This window comes from Ictalurus furcatus, chromosome 4 (genome assembly GCF_023375685.1).
Source record: "Ictalurus furcatus strain D&B chromosome 4, Billie_1.0, whole genome shotgun sequence".
Lineage (NCBI taxonomy): Eukaryota > Metazoa > Chordata > Actinopteri > Siluriformes > Ictaluridae > Ictalurus > Ictalurus furcatus.
The window spans coordinates 31718902-31736756 of NC_071258.1; positions in this window are offsets into that span (position 1 = coordinate 31718902).

Here is a 17855-nt window from a genome sequence, read left to right on the forward strand (position 1 = left end):
CATTTGTAATGGTCTTAAAGGTTATAACGGGAGTTGTATTGGTTTTAACGGAAACTGTAATGGTCCCTGTGGGTCTCTACTGGGAATTCGTTGCCTTCTATTGGTGGCATGTTTTGTCTAGTGGATACCATTAAGGACCAATAATGGTAATGGTTTGAATGGTTAGGCGATGGTTTGTAATGGTATTTGTAGTGGAAACCATTAGAATTTCCGTGATGGTTTCTATTGGGTTTTTTTTTACTTGCTTTAGGGAACTGCTTTAGGATGAACTTTCTTTTGGATGATAGCTAATCCACACACATGTTAGCATATATCCGTGTATAATAAAAATACCTAAAATACCTTCAATGTTATGAAGAACCTAAAAATAAAACCTATATTATGTGAATATATTCGTAGAAATGTATAATAGGGACAAAGAGTAATGTTCAGGGGCGGACTTAGCACTAGGCATAGGTATAGACAACAGCCTTGGGCCCCTAGAAGCCAAGGGCCCGCTCAAAAATGCTAATTATATATATTTTAAATTATTAATGCTAAGTAAGGTATGCTGAAAAACTGAATATCAATCTTAACACACTGAAATGAGGGCCCTGTTCATATATTTTTCCTAGGGCCCCCTAAACCACTAAATCCGCCCCGGTAATGTTAGCGGTAATGTCTTTACGATGATTGCTAATGCTAACGCTACTGTAATTATCTTTCAGAACCCATACATGGTGGTCTGTGAAAAATCAATCAGTTATACTGTATACTACTGTTTGTACTGTTGTGTTTTAGCACGAGCTAAAAAATAGCTAGAAGAACATAGCAGCTTTGCTAGCTAACACTCAGCTCACTAGCTAGCTAGCTAGCTAGCTAGCTAACATGATGGATCATAAAGGGTATTAAAAAGCATGTGAAAAAGCATGCATATTCTTAAAAGATGCCGAAACACATTATGACAACAGTTATGGCTGGATACAAGTGAGTCACATCGCTAATAATATGATTGCTAATGTGTTAGAACTATCTGTCCCCTCATGAAACACTGACACGTGTGTGTAAAAGTGGCAGGAGATGATTTCCAGGATTAAGAGAGGAGAGGGGTGGAGAGGCTTTCTAACACCTCTAAAAAGAGCACAACGCATCAGTGCACTGACCCAAGCAGTCTCAATACACACACACACACACACACACACACACACACACACACAGTGCCAGGCAGCCAGGAATGACTGGGCGCGTTTAAACACGGATTTGTGCACTTCATATGTTTGACATTTCCACACAGTAATGAAACACGTGTTAGGTGTTAGTCATACGTATATACCGCTCCAGTCAAAAGTTTACACACCCTTGTCTGTACATAAAGTAATCTTAAGTGCAGTTTGATCGAATGCTGAAAATAGGTTTCTGCGATAACTTTGATAGGTGTGTATGAATTTATTTCCAGAACAAAACTCTTACACTAAAACACACACACACACAGACACACACATATATATATATATGTATATATATATGTTAGGACTTAGAAGTGCTGAAGATGTGAGTGTCTTCACATGACAGCTGGAACAAACCCCAAGTGGCTATTTCATAAAACATGTCAATTAAATATCTATATTTAAATATCTAAAATATTAGATTCGCTGTGGTTTACAAATGATGTTTTTCTCACTACATAATTTCTGTGTGCTTTAAAAAAAAAAAAAACATTTTTATTTTCATGGTTTAAATTTTTCAGTCAGAGAAAACCCCTCTACGAGTATTGTGTCCAAACCTTGGACTTGTATTGTATTGTATTGTATGTACAGTATGTTCCATATTTTTTTAATGAATACTGAGTTCACATCCAGGTTCCACTTTCACACAGAGAAGTCATTTAGGAAGATGGATTAGGATTAGTTTGTATTTCATATATTCATCTTATACATTTCCCGGAAAAGTGATTATAGAGCGCTTGCATCCAGTGAGTAAGCAAGAACAATAGTAAGTAAGCCTACTTTAAAAGAGAACAAAAATAGAACAAACAATGAAAACATTCCTATGAATTGTGAACGAGTGCAGGGATTTTATTAGAAAAGGAATATTTAATAAGGAATAAACGTTCCTCAGTCTCGCAGTGTATGGGATTTGTTCGTTTGAATTTGAGATCAAATGCGACAGAACTGGGAAGCCCTGAGGAGGAAGTGTCTCATCTTATCTGCAAAAGCTGAAAATTTTCATTCCAACCATGTAAAAACACACCTGATTCCTCCGTTTAATCAATCTGTCTCGATCTTCAAGTGATTAATAAGTTGTGTGGATCCCGCTCGGTTGGAACGAAACCTGCAGAAATGGGCTCTTTGAGGTAAAACAAATGTACACTGAAGGTCAATTGTGAAGGATGCACATGTAGCAGTTCAATTTCGTTTGTTTGTTTGTTTGAACAAGTGTTCGTCTGCATTCACTGTAGCGTATATAAAGCATACAGCTTCTAAAGCTAACCAGTTTTACACAAAGAAAATAATACACTAACCACTAACCAATACACTAACCATATTGGTTGTCAGCAGACACGTAGACACGTACACTCGATGGGGAACTGAAGAAATGTCAGACCACACACACGACAACACACAAGAGTGAAGCTCAACCTCTATAGAAATACTGTAAAATCACAATTTCTACGTACGGTATATGAAATCATAATCTACAAAGACGGCATGATTGTGCAAGCTGTATATGTGTAGAAAAGCGTTTGGCTGCCATTAAAAAAATGGTGTTTATTCACTGCCCCGCTGTCTCACGTCTTTATCGAGCTGTGTTTCATTGACACGGTTATATGTTTGAATGTTAGTTTTCCTGTGTGCCAGTGGGACGTGTGGTGAATGGAATTATGGGTAAAAGGGTGACCAGTCTAGAGGTTTTCTTCAGCAAAACAATTCCTTGTTATGTATCTACGCAAGAGCGAGAGAGCGACTCGATTTCATTCAGCGCTTCTCTCTTGCCTCACTCTTTTATTTTCTTTCATAGCTCATAATCCTAGCTGTGTAATCCTCAATCCTCCTGCATGGAGTGTGAAAGTTCATCAGCTCGGTCTGAAGCGTGTAGAAGGCCAGCGATGGAGCTGCAGGCAGGGGGAAAGCAATCGAGCCGGGCGGACGTACACGCGGATTTATGTGACAGGCTGCCTGAAGGTGTTAGCGTCGAGCGTGATGGGTCACGGCCTAGTGCCTCATGCAGACACGTGACCAGAGTCATACGCCTGCTCAGTTCCTGTGTTTGTCCTTCACACAACGTATCACAGTGTAGACAGCATGAGGAAGCCGTGATGAGATGGAGTGGGCTTCGTATGCAGGCACAGTCATGAGGTCATCTTCGCGAGCGCAAACTATCGTGTAACAAATTTACGCTAAAAGTAAAATGATATTATTAGAGCCATCACTTCCAGCTTTCTGGTACAACTGTAAAAGTGAAACCGAATCGCGTTAAAAACCAAAACGACGAATTCCAGTTATCCAAGATGGCTGATCCGTTGAGATCCGTCCATCAGCATGTCCATGAGACATCACCAAATATCTGGACAACACAAATTCGAACGCTTTTGTCTTCTGTGACGTGACTGCGACATTTAATCCATTAGCGTTCGGGTAGCTTGTTGAAAGTCAGATCTAAATGCTTATTTCTTTCTGTTGTCATGACGATGGCAGAATGACGGCAGAAAGAAATCACATCTGTCTTTACAGCTACATCTCTGCTTCTCTCTTTGAACGAGAGAGGTGCATTTTGAGGTATTTCTCGCTGCCTGGTGTATTATTTGTGCCGTCGTTTGGTATATAGACCGGGTTTTTTTGTCAGCCATTTTTGTTAGTCATGTAAACAGCAATGATTTTGACTTGTTCCTGAGATTTTGCCTCTGGCAAAATGGCTCTGGTAGGGAAGGAAAAAAAAACCAGTTTGTGTTGCATCTCAGTGTTTTGGCTCTATGTCAGTGAGAGGAGGTGGAGGTGAAACATGACACGTAATGATTGGTAATTATATACATTTCTATTCCGAGTTTGGAAAAACATCGCTGCGTGTTAGTACAAGATTAAAGACAAAGAACGATTTTGATTTTAGAAATGATTAGTACAAACGGATTGTGCACAATCTGACCAATGACATTGGTAAAAACTAACAATGTAAAAAATAATTAAAAAAAACCCTCAAAAGGTGATTTTGGGTGCTTCTGAAAAGATTTAAGCTGACATAGATTTCCATTATATGTTAGCTACATTAGTGTCATACCTTCAGTGTAACACTAACAAAGCAAACATCAGGCAGCAAACGTGAACGCTCAGGTAAAATAGATTTTATCCCAAAAACATTGCTTTAAGGAAGTAGGTTTGCATTACCAATGGGAAAATGGGGAGGAAAGTGCATTACAGAGTTATGTAACTGAGTCATGGGTCCAATTATATTTAGCTTCCTCTGGATAAATTGATCTTCACTTCTCATGGCTTCTGGAAATGTCTGAGCATGTTTTCACAAATGATATCCATCGCCTTTGGGCATTCACGAAAACTGAATTAAGACGGTACACAAGATGATCAGTTTTGCGTCATGCTTAGTGAGATACGCTGGACGCCCAGAGTCATTTAGCAGAAATGATTCATTTGCGATTCATGTATGTGTCCTTTACACGTTGCAGAGATCAGCATTTAGTACTGTTACACATTTCAAGATTCAAGATTTTTATTTGTCACATATACGATTATATACGGTATATAACTTGCAGTGGAATGAAAAGGCTATATTTATGGCAACATTAATAGGAATAAATTACGTCAAGGGCATCAGTAATGATTTTTTGTGAAGCGAACCTGCAGCCAGCATGGGCATGTCGTAATGTGCACATTTGGGTGAATATTTCCTTGGGTGATACAGTGGGATTGTGGGTAATGCTATGTTTTATTGATGCCTGTCACTCTATGGTGCGATTGCAGCACCACACTGACAGCTGCGTTGTCAGAGTCAGATGTAAATGACAGCTTTCGGGTTGGATCGTGTCACTTCCTACTTGTGTGCATCTCCATCCTGCTCCTGCCAAAGAGCTGAAGAAACACTAGTGCAGTTATTTAGCAGTCAGCAACGTGAGATGCAGGGAAAAGGCCATTCATTTACTGATTGCACACGAGATACAGGCTCGTATAAAAAAAATTCCCTAGAGCAATGGAATATAAGAGAGAGAGTGGAGGACAGATAGGATTTAATATGGACTAGAGAGAGAGAGAGAGAGAGAGAGAGATTGAGAGAGAGAGCGATTGAGAGAGAGAGAGATCGAAAGAGAGAGAGAGAGAGAGAGATCAGGGTCTCTCTTTTGTCATGGTGGCCAGCAGGTTAAATCATGCTGAGGCCATCATTGGGAGACGACCGAAACCTTGTCAAAACGAGCACAAAACACATCCATATCACATAACAGGGGATGTGAACTGGTGTACCGTGGTCTGAACCATGGACTTAATCGAGTACCTGAACAAATACTGTAGCAGAGCCGATGAACGTAAAAAGCTTATCGGACCAGAGACAGGGCTAGAGACGCTAAATCAGAATGTGGAAAGTTTCCACAGATTTTTCATTTCATTTACTCTCTCTGGTCTGATTAGCGAACCCATGAGTCAGACTGTTAAGCCAGTCACAAGTGGAACCGTGAAAAAACGCTACGAAGCAAAACATAACCACTTCAAATGGTCTTATTTCCGGCTATATTATTGTTTAAGCATTAAAAGTAAGCTCTTGTCATCATTCAGTCATGTTATACAGATATAAGTCCTTGGTGTGAAGTAGACAAGCTTGGAGATTCAGTGTTTGGTGAAGTGCTCTACTGACTTGAATCGGTTCTCCAGTGGTGGAATTATAATTTTGGATAATTTGACACCGTGATGCTTAAACATTCTGCTCGTTTAAAAAAAAAACAAACAAACCCAAAAACCTCATAGTATGTTAAAAGCTGAATATTAGGTCGAGGCCTCAAACGGTGTGCCATTTAGTCCTTGTAACTCTAGGTCAGAGGTGTCCAATCTTATCCGGAAAGGGCCGGTGTGGGTGCAGGTTTTCATTCTAACCAATCAGGAGCCACACCTGATTCCACCTGTTTAATCAGTTGATCTTGGCTTTCAGTAGACTCAGGTGTGGCTTCTGATTGGTGGGAATGAAACCCTGCACCCACACCGGCCCTTTCCGGATAAGATTGGACACCCCTGCTCTAGAAAATTAACATTTTGAAACTCATTTTCAACAGTGAATCTAAGAAAGCATGCACTTACCCATTTCAAACCCATCTCAGGCAACGATCTCATTTTCAAATCAGTAACAGGGTTCAGGGTTCTTTTTTTTTTTTTAAACATACAATTAGCAAATACTCAAATAACTAGCACCCATGCTAATAGCAAGATAACCTAGAAGACCATTGCTTAAAATGTATTTTTTAAAACGAATAATTTACTTTCGATCTGTAATCTGGGTAACAGCGTTGTGTAACTTCAAAAGTGACCTGGTTAGTCAATATCATGATATTATTGAAAATAAAGGAAAAAGAACGAGAAAAAACGTACTGTTCTTCTTCCGATCATCGTTTAGAAACTTGGACGACGCAACTTCCTGTCGAACCTTTGACTTGTGGATTATTCCAAACATTTCACAAGTGAAAGTGTTCAGGAAACAGGGTTGAGTGAATATTGCGCGACCGAAATGTACATTTTTTCACACCCTATGATAGACGACTCGTTGAAAAGGATGCCTCAAGAACGATGATTTCAAATGAATCTGATATTAACTATCTTAATTATTACATTTCCAGGTAAAGTGTCGTTATAGTGGCTGAGTGAGACAGTCAGAGATGTTGGTTTCTAAGTGCTGTAGAGGTTTTATGAATGTTTTAAGTTATTTATCTGAAACATACACACGTGCAGTTATAAAGGACACTTTACTTGTGTTTAAAAATCTTACCTTTACATACAAATGTATAAATGTAATATCAGCGGGACACAAATAACACCCCAGTCGTGAAATCACCCATAACCCCTTGTCCCACTTATTGCTCTAAATCATAAATTCCATCTCAAAGAAGCTGTAATCTAAGTGTACACGTCTGTGTGGGGGTTTAAAAGTAAAGAACCAGGACACGCTGCATGACATCACATCCCGTCTTCTCTGGTTTATACAGCGCTCTGGTTTTGGGGTTAAGCTTTGAGCTTTGAGAAGAAATCAGACACACCTTAAGCTCTTGCTGACCCTGAAGAAGTGTACTTTAGGACCACTAGGCTGTGAGGCTGAGAATTGGGCCGAGGCCACACATTTCTAAAGGTCATGACCCAGGGTGCAAACAAACACTGACACGGTGCCAAGAGCCAGCAGAGATGGAGTCGTGCCCTGGGCATCTGTGGCTCATATCGCAAGGTCAGTAGAGTCAGTGGAGTCAGCTTCATCGGTTTTTATTTATCTCATGGAAGGAAAGAGTTTATACTGTTTACAGGCTATGAAAACTTGCATTATGTTAAATTGTGCTTACAAAATGAACACATGAATTTGTGCTTTAAGCATGTGAAGGTAAACACGTGTTAAAACACTTACTAGGTAACCAGAAAATACAGACACAGAGCATAAGCTAGCTAATGATTTAGCTAGCTAGCGCATAGCTATTATGTCTTTTATGCAAACAACATAAAGGCAGAATAGCAGTGAAAACTAGTCAAAACTGTCAGGAATATCAACATTTCTCTCAGATATGTTGGTAAATTTAAAAAAAAATAATAAAAAAGATCACGTATGACTATAATTCTAGTGTAATTACACCTAGCATAAACCCCTAACACAACTGGGTAAAAATACTCATTTGTTTCCACCTTCAAACTTTATTTAAAATCTTGTAACATACAAATAGTATGTCCACATAATGGTTTGAATTGGAAAATAATAATAATAATAATAATAATAATAATAATAATAAGCTATCATATAAATCATGGCACACATGCCCTACGTTATATAACATATGGGAGGGATATAATTAAATTACAGTACAATGCTTCACAACTAGTGAGCTCTTTGAATATTTCTACTTCCAAAGGTAAACACCACGGGCCGTTTATATGGAGTTGTCTCGTAAATATAGCGGACGTGACTCCATAAACTGTAAATCCTGACCGTATTTGGAATTACGTAGAGATTTTTTCCGTTTCAGAATGATCCTTGTTGTTTTTTTTTTCTCGTATGTATTTTCATAAAAGCCAAACATGTGCTCTGACATCATCACCATACTGACCTTTTTAATTTCCGCACTAATATTTTCAAGCTCGAACAAGCATTTAAACTGCGGAGGAAGTTCTGCTCATAATGACTAACAACAAAGTCTGACAAAGGGCGGGTGATGCAGATCTGATTAGATTTTTGCTTGGGGTTTATTAGCATGTCTAAAAGACTGGGAAAAGCTAAATGTCAGGCTGAAACTGAGTGAATGAACTTGTTTTTTTTTTTGTTTTTTTTAAAGCACGGATGCATTTATTCCCCAGCTAAAAGTGACTGCAAAAATCTAAATAAAAGGCTGCAGCACAGCTCAGAGTTTTACATGTTCTCCGGTTTCCTCCCATCTCCTAAAACATGCTGGTGAGTGGATTGTCTTCTCTAGATTGCCCGTAGTGATAAACGAGTGCGTGAATGTGTGTGGATGGTGTTCTGTGATGTACTGGCGTCCCATCCATGAAGTTATAGAGTTGGTGCTTCATGAGATTATATGTCTACGTCATTTAGTGTCATTCTTATGATGTAGAAATTACTTCATAGTATTTTTAAGATGAATAAAAACAGGCACAATATTCATTCATTCATTCTTTTTCAGTAACCAGGTTGGTCAGGGTCGCTGTGGATCCAGAGCGTATACCAGGAACACTGGGTGTGAAACGAGAATACACCGTGAATGGGATGTCTGTCCACCATGCTCACACACACATTCACACACTCATTCACACCTACGGGCAATTTAGCACCGCCAAGCAACCTGTTTTTGGGAGGTGGAGGAAACCCAAGCAGACATGTTGAGGATATGTGCAAATCCACAGAGACAGTATCTCGAGCTCGGGATCGAACTGGGGACCCTGGAGCTGTGAGGCAGCAGTGCTACTCCTAGATGGTTAGTACTTCCATGCAGCTCCTCTCTACATGGTTATTTTTGCATACATGCGCAGATGTAGAAAAATGAAACATTAAGGTCATATATCATGTGCTGTAGGATTTACTAGGCTCAAATCCAGGTCCTTATCAGACATCTTGAAACCCAGTAACAGCTATAATCTGATATAAGATATCGTAGTATGCTGTTATGACATGACGACTTGAATAATCACATTATAAGTGTGTATGGGACTGCAGCCAGGGAGCATGCGGAGAAAGCAGAACACCACATATAGTTCTGGTCCAGGGCTTTTTTTTTTAAAATCACACTTTAGGTGTGTGGGTGGAGGCTGTGTGTGTGTGTGTGTAAGGCAAAGGATAATGTGAGCTGCTGCTGTGGATAATTTTGTCTGTTTAGTCTGCTATTACTACTATAAAGCCCCCTTTTTAAAAATGTTTTGCTCCGGTTTTTGACTAATTAGCTCTACTAAAAAGACCAGCGGTGAACTGATGACGGAAGATCTGACTGGACGTTGCTCGCGGTTTATTAGCGTGCCTAAATGACTGGCAATAACAAGATGCCAGGCTGAAACTAAGCAAATTAACCCAAGAGTTTAAGCATGGCCATACTGAATCCCAGCTAAAATGAGAAACTAGACACAGCAGGACACCATTATGGCTCTACTCCAGGATTTTCTATCAAAATGCTCTGAGAAAAATGAGGGCCTTGACAGATGTGTGTGTGTGTGTGTGTGTGAGGTTAGGTCTCACGTTGGCTTGGAAGCCCCCGAGATCCCTCAGTTGGCTCAGAGAGAGATCTCTGTTGGCATATTGTGTGACCCCCAAGGCTGGCACTGAGCAGGAGGGAAAAGCAGGGTCAGAGGAGTGAAATGTTACCAGGGGAAATGCAAATTGTCCCTGACAACTGGTGCAGAAAGCATGTTCTCCCTGACTCAATCTGGACCTTTGATATTTCACAAAGTCAAACGGAACTTGGCAGTTGCCACCCCAGGGCGAGTTTTGATTAGGTTATTTAAAGAGGTTTGGAATAAACACACCCACAAACACATGGTGTCTTGCTGTTACCGGATGGACTCACGACATGGATTTGCTTGGAAAGTTGTGGCACCGGTATTTTTTTTTTAAAGCCTGGCTTACCTCCCTCCTTCCTGGTTCACACTCCTCTGACCGCCTCCTTCTGTGAACAGAGAATTGGCCATCTGAGTTCACACGGCGGAACGGCACTACAGGCTGAGCAACACGCATCCAGGCACTGTCACCGAGAGTCCTAGAAGGAGGAGCTCTGCTGTGCCACCTTCCTCTAAAAGTGGGCGTGCACTACAGCATTTTCAGCCTAATTTATCCTGACAAATTTTCAAAAGGGTCATTCCATCTCAAGTGGTCCAATACAGGTTGCGTGACCATTTTTAATTTTCCTATTTTTTTGAGTGATCTCCTCTAGGTATTGGCATTGCAAAACCACATTTAAATTTTTTTTTTTTCATTTTTGATTTACTTGGTTTAACTATGACAGGCTTCTGAGCTGTAGTCACTTACTGCTTGTATCACATCAGAAAAAACACCATAGCTCTGTTTATGACACTGTTCATTTATAAAACTCAAAATTTTTACAGCAGAATGCTACTATAAAAGACTTATCTCTGTGAAAATTTCAGGTTTGTATCTGGTCCCTTACCAGAGATATTCAACCCACAATATTGCATTTTCTTGCCCCCAGGAAAACAAAACAAAACATGAGAAGTCTCAAATCTGAAATGTTCTGTATGGACATTATACTTACCTAGGAACCCCCTAAAAAAATTAAGACTGAGACTTGAACCGTTCCCGTTATAAATTGACCCTAAAAGTGGAACTATGAGCAATCTTGAGCATTACATTTGGACTTTAGTTCTAAGTATTAGGAACAAAATATTTATATTTGTCCATGTGCCCCGTAATGTGTTCTAGAGATCAGTTTATGTTCCAAGGAGCTTGGCTCTCCCTGAGCCGAGATATTGCGGTTTCTATAAACCAAAATGTACCGTGTGCCATGACACAAAGACGGCCATTGGAGTCAAACAAACAAACAAAAAAGTTGTAATCGCTCAAAAATTCTGTTTTAAAAATTGAAAACCGTCAAGCAAGCAACTTTACAATTATTAGACCACTTGAGATGGACTGTCCCAAAATCAAATGTGAATTTCCATACCAGGAACAGAACCTGTCTATCAGTATGGCTGATTTAGTGATGTGAGGCAGCAAATCAGTCTTTCTGATCCTCCTGATATCTTCAAATGTATATTTTTTTTTGTAATAAGATTAAATAAAGACTTTGTAGTGTCAGATGGTCAGCAATCATACTCCTGGATATCCAGTAACACCGCTAGGAGAGAAACAGTGAACACAATACAATCACTGTGCACAACGGTCAGCAAACAATGGAGACGTGTTCTTCAGAGAGATACGTTAACTCAGAGAATGTTACTGGGAAACTCTGAGGATGTCCAAGATGAACGACAAGTTTGTAGAGAACCAGTCTCAACCTCAGAGTGTCCGATATCTTTTGTACACTTTTCTGGCCACAAGCTTCAGGATCTTGAAGGCTGCAGTCTGACTGGCTCTCCACACTTTTGTGTATACAACCTTTCATGCACCAGTTTTGAACAGGACACACTGTTACTATTCAAACTATTCAAGATATAGTCACTGAATTGAAAAGCAAAAGGTCATGGCATTGTGCATTCGAATATTATTAAAGAGTTTAAAGCGGTCAGTGTTAAGTAAGGAAGACAAGAAAACATTTGGCCAACGTTTAGTACAAGAATCTCTAGCGAACGTGACCCTGGTTCTATCCTGAACCAAGGTTTCTGTCTGTCTGGAGTTTGGCATGGTTTCTCTGTGACATGTGGGTTTCCTCAAGGTTCTCTGGTTTCCACCTACCTCCCAAAAACATACCTTTTGGTGGATTGCCTATGCTAAATTGCCTCTAGGGGGTGAATGTGTTTGTAGTGCCCTGCAATGGACTAGCGTCGGAGGGTGTATTCTTGCCTCACACCCAGTGTCCACCATGACACTGACCAGGATAAAGCAATTACTTAAGACGAAGAAATGAATGAATTCACTGACAGTGTTTCTGCATCTAGCACTTATTTCCTGAACATATATACAGTAGGAAAATAAGTTCAAACCCTACATGCAGGTGCATCTGGATCTCCCTTGTTGCATAAATCCAAGCGTATAAATCCAGGATGAAGGACATTGTCATTTTTTACTGACTCCAGCTTTGTGTGGCGTGTATATATATATATATAAAAAGTATGGCGTGTATATGACGGCAATGGCATCACAGTCGAGGAACAGTCTGTCTGTTGACGGTTGTCTGTATATATATATATATATATATATATCACCTGGACAGATGATGAGCTCTTGTCTCCAAGGTCAAGTGCTCCGTGAACACATAGGGATGTGAATTTGGAGCAGGCATGCTGAGAGTTCCTCTACATATCCCACCAGGCATGGGGTACTGCTCAATACATTACACAAGCACACAACACAGTCGAAGGGTTTTTGAATGAAGGTTTGGAGAGCCCCTTTATGTGTAGATAAGAGGGAAATTAGCGAACCACTTCACGCCGAGCAAGGACAGTCCGTAAGAGCATTACGTAAGACAATAACACTCAAGTGAACAAAACTGAGAGGCAAAGCAAATTGTCTGCTAAAATCTAGCCTAATGCAGAGTGGATCTAACGCGACTGCTATTCAGAGAAAGCGTGTGTGTGCAAGAGAGATGGATAAAGACAAGAGATAGAAAGAGAGAGAGAGAGAGAGAGAGAGAGAGAGAGAGAGCGAGCTCAAGGGCATGGTGAAGAGAGAAAATACAACCCCAGGCGTAATTACTGCCACATCACCCACTCAACCCTTAATGAGACTCGAGGCCAGCGGGGAAAACTGGCCCTGCACTCAAGCAGAAAATAGACACAAAACTACACGATTAGACCAAATAACTGGCCTCATCCTGACCAAAATCACCGGGTGGTTAAACACACAAACACAGCCTGAAAGAGAGTTAAAATAATCACACCCGAATCACCCACACCTGCTGAGTCGAATTCTCAGCTGCGGCCTTTATTCCCTTCTTCTGTAGTGTTGCGTTGTGGTATGTTTCTTCAGCAAGCTGTTAATATCATTTAAAAACCAGTAAGTGACTACATGACTGATTCCTGTTCTCATTTTCAGCACTGCGGTGATGCTCAGGGCTGACGCCCATGTCGGAGATGCAAATTCAGCCGCCTGCGAGCGCACGTGGTAATTGTGAAGGCATCAGCTGAAGCGCTGGATTATTTTTAGGGTCTCTTAGTGAAGTGGGAGCTCTGAGTGTGTGTGTAGAGTGGGAGCGAAGAAGCATGTCTGTCTGACAAGCAGGGGGGATAGGTAGGATGTGTGTGTAAGCGAGTGAGCGATGCGAGCGAGACAGACAGACAGAGATGTGAGCGACATGTCGAGTCTACCTTAGGCAGCAACACTTCACAATGACACTGTCAGTTCCTCAGCACTTCCTGGATTTTATGGATTGAATGACAAGCTTTAGCTTTGCAGTGCTCATTTTTAGCTTACACGCGTCAAAAAAAAAAAAAAAAAACGGTCACTAAAAGGTTCTTTAGGACGCGTAGCTTTCTTTGAGGGTTCAGAAAAGGAAATGATAGGGTTCTACGTAGGGTTCTGCATTAGTCTTGAGGTAATATGACGCTGATATTTATCAGACTTACTAGTTTGGGCTAGATGTCTCTCCTGAATGTCATCATTTATGCAATTGATTGTAATTTGTCAAATCTGAAATTGACCTTGAACGAGTTCATCTTTTCTTCTATACTTCTTATATAAATCTTTCTTCTGTGGTAAGAGTGCAGGTTTTATTTATAGTAGTGTTTATAACGTTCACTGAGTCTACATACGGTGTGTTAACCCTTAAATGAATACTTCAGTGTGAGTAGTTTGTTCTCCTGGAAGTATTCCCGTTCTGAAGTGTTTCAATCCTTGCCAGCGATTATACAGTCATTTTTTATTGATTAAAGAATTACACGATTTCTGTCCTTTCCTAGTGTTGTGGAACATCTCCAAAACAAATTAGTTCACGTTATCACTTAGGTTATGGCAGCTATAAACAGTCATTCACCAACCTCTCTTCTTTCTCTTTAGAATTGAATGAGGCCGTGTTTACACTGGTGCGTTTTGGTTATAAAACGGCGTTATGAAACGAAAACGATCCTCGTCCACAGTGGCGTTTCCGCTGCGTTTCAGAAACGATCTCCGTCCACACGACACGACCGAATACGCACGTCACATGACCATTCGTGCACACTGGGCACGCGCGTACAAGTGTAAACAGGAAGTTGCTAGTCCAAACCGTGCGTGTATGTGTAGGGCTTACGCCGCTTGAAATGAGATTTGTTGGCGATCGCTCTAATCGTAGCTCGGCTTTTGCGCATGTAGCAGCTGCAGTATTATAAAATACAGAATTGAACTGCACAACGGCTGCTAAGAATGACAGCGAAGCCAGCAAAGCTTGCGGTTCAGTCTCCGTGTCGTTGCGTATACGATCAAGGTAGCGTAACGGTCATGTGTTAGGGGCTTGATGAATGAGTGAAGGATACGCCATGATCCAGAAGACCCAATCAGGGGGCGAATGTGGGCGAAGCCACGCCTTAGTTTTCAGAAGTCTTCGTTTTGGTCTGTTTACACTGAAACGCATGCCGGGAGTGAGCCCCCTACTGGGCAAACAATTCACACCTCTACACAATAACACTGGTACAGAGATAAAACTGACAGCACTATTAAAGCTTGTCCGATAGTAAAACACCGCATACAACTGCCAGAATAAAATCATAACATTTAAACCTTCATATGAGCCATGAACCATGACTGTGGAGTGTGACGTCACTAATACATTCAATCCTGAACAGGAGGAATTCCCCAGAAACTCTCAAACCCTGTGTTCGATCATTGAAGACCAGTTTCACTTCTGGCATCCTAATAAACGCAAACCTACCAGCGTGTAGAAGCCTCACACACACACACACACACACACACACACACGTGCTTAGATGTTCAAGCAGCTCAAAGCTGATTAGAAGCTGCTGCTCAAGTTAACGAAGATTTAGGTGGCTGTCAGGATTATACAGTCTCATAAGACAGTTTAATGTAAACCCACTTAAAAAAAGAAACCTGAACAGTTGCCTGGTTATTTATTTATTTGTTATTTTTAATACCCCCACATGGTGTTAAAATCTATACCAGATCTTTTGACACTCATAATGAGATGAGGCTAAAAATAAATCCCCATCAGGCAGGAGAACTGCTGTCTGATTCCAAGCTGTTCATTCCTCTTAAAACCTTCATGTATGGCAGCTTTCACAAGCCGGGATTAAACAACACGGCGCTTCCATCTCACCGTCCAGCCAATCAAAGTGTTAGGTCTGCTTTACTTTCTGCCTCAGATTCCCAGTGACGAGCAGCTGTTGCGCCTTTAATCTTCACAGCTGTGTAAGATTACGCCTTGAGAGAGTGGGTCTGGCTCAGACTCAATCCTTTTCAGACACTCTCTCCTGTGATATCTGATTCACTAAAATAAATATGACGTCTTGAAGAAATCCTGAGGGTTTGGTTAAAGAAGTGGAAGGACGTCGTTGACCGTCTTGGGTTTCAGCAGCACTCGCTGATAGCTGGACGTTTTGAAACGACCTAGGTCATGACTTATATAGTCATAAGTTCAAGTGGCTGGGTTGATGAGAAACTGCCATTTTTGGTGGCTTTGACTAAATTCATGAGGATATCAGGAGGATAACAGTTGAGGTCATACGCTTACGTACGCCAGGCAGAATCGGCAAAATGTTCATAATTAAAAATAAATGAAAGAAGACGGATCATAAAAATGGCATTGTTTTTGTATTCAGTCCTGCCCTGAATAAGCTCATCTTCACGTAACAGATGTTTACATATAATCCACAAGACACAATAATAATAAACCAGTTCAAAAGTTTACACACGCTCGATTATTAATCCTGTGTGTCGTTACCTGGATGATCGACGACATCCTGTTTTAACGTTCTGTGAGAGTTCTTCACGAGTCCCGAGCAGTTAAACTGCCCACTGTTCTTCAGAAACATCCTCCAGGTCCTGCACATTCTTTACTATTCCAGCATCTTCTGCAGATTTGATCCCTTTCCGATAGCGGCTATATGATGTCTAGATCTGTCTTTTCACACTGAGGACGACTGAGACAACTGATTTATAAGCCTAAACCCGGATATGCGCACCCTTTCAGCTCATATCTGCGTTTGCCAAAGAGTTTTTGTCTTGTCTTTTATTCCAGAAGAGTTCTGATTTGTCTTGTGTGCTTCTTGTTAAGCAGAGGAGCTTTGAATGAGGTGCAGGAACCGAGATGATCGTGGTGCACTTCGTTGCTTATTGTTATCTCTGTGGAACTGGTGTTTCCTGCCGCTTTCAGGACATCCTGCAACTCTTTTCAACTCACTTCTGGCTTCTCTCGTACCTTCCTTATCGTTAGTCTGAGAGCGCGGTGTGAAATCTTGCGTGGCACACATGTCTGAGGACCATGAGTTGCTGTTCCATGAACTTTCAACTTGCGTACTGTATTATCGTAACAGTTGTACCGACAGTTGACGTTTAAGGTCTTTGCTACGGCCTTTTTCCGCTCAAGTATTGTTCATTTACGTTGTGCCTGAGAACTTTAGGAAGCTCCTTCACCTTCACCATGAAATCCTCCCAACCAGTGTCAGTGTCTTTTATAATGACGCCAGGGGCAATTTGTAATTTTTGCGATTTTTTAAATGTGGAGCGTCAACCAAACGAGCCCCTGTGAATGAAACTAGTAAAGAAACAAAAAACCTTTATATAAACCTGTGATTTGAACTACTGTCAGACTAGTGACTGCTATTGAAGATCCTCTGACAATTTAAGACATGGCTTTTCAGCATAGTTAGCTTTAAACTAGCCATGCTAATGAAAAGAAAACGAAAAAAAAAACGGGCGTGAACTGGGCACTCGTACGGCACTGGACTGGGCAGGAAATCCTTCAGTACATCATGTTTACTTTGTGTGAGGTTTGAATATAAGTAGTATGCATAGTGCGCCATTTCGAAGCAACATCTCATGTTTTGTCCAGTCAAGCGTGAGTCCATGCTAACCAGGGCAGCAGAGGACACAACTCAGGAACATCGGAATGGACATCAAGGATGCCACAAGACATAGCAGTCTGAATCAGAGTGCACGGACCAGACATGGAGATCGAGGACGGAAAAAAAAGCATGTCATCTGGGTCAAAAAAAAAAAAAGAGACAACAACGTTAACTGTAGACCCAACAATACAGCGAGTGATAGTCACCTTGATGAGGATGTGAGGAGGGTCTTCAGTGTTTTTCATCAAGCTGAAGTCTCGCCAGGCCTCGATGACTAAGTCAGACCCGGGTACAAGCCTCTCGGCTGAGCTGCCTCTCTTACGTAACCGTGTCTTTGTTAGTGGCGCTCCAGGCTCATCACCGTCCTCGTGAGCACGAGCCAAACACAAACGAGGACAGATCGCTGAAAGCCAAATTCCAGAGCAGGAGAGATAAAAAGTTTAAAAGAAGAGCACTAATTAAGACAAATAAGCTTTAAGGATCAGGGGGCGGTTCCTCTGAGTCAAATACGCTCCCGTTGTTCCGAGTCGAGCTCGTCTTACGGAC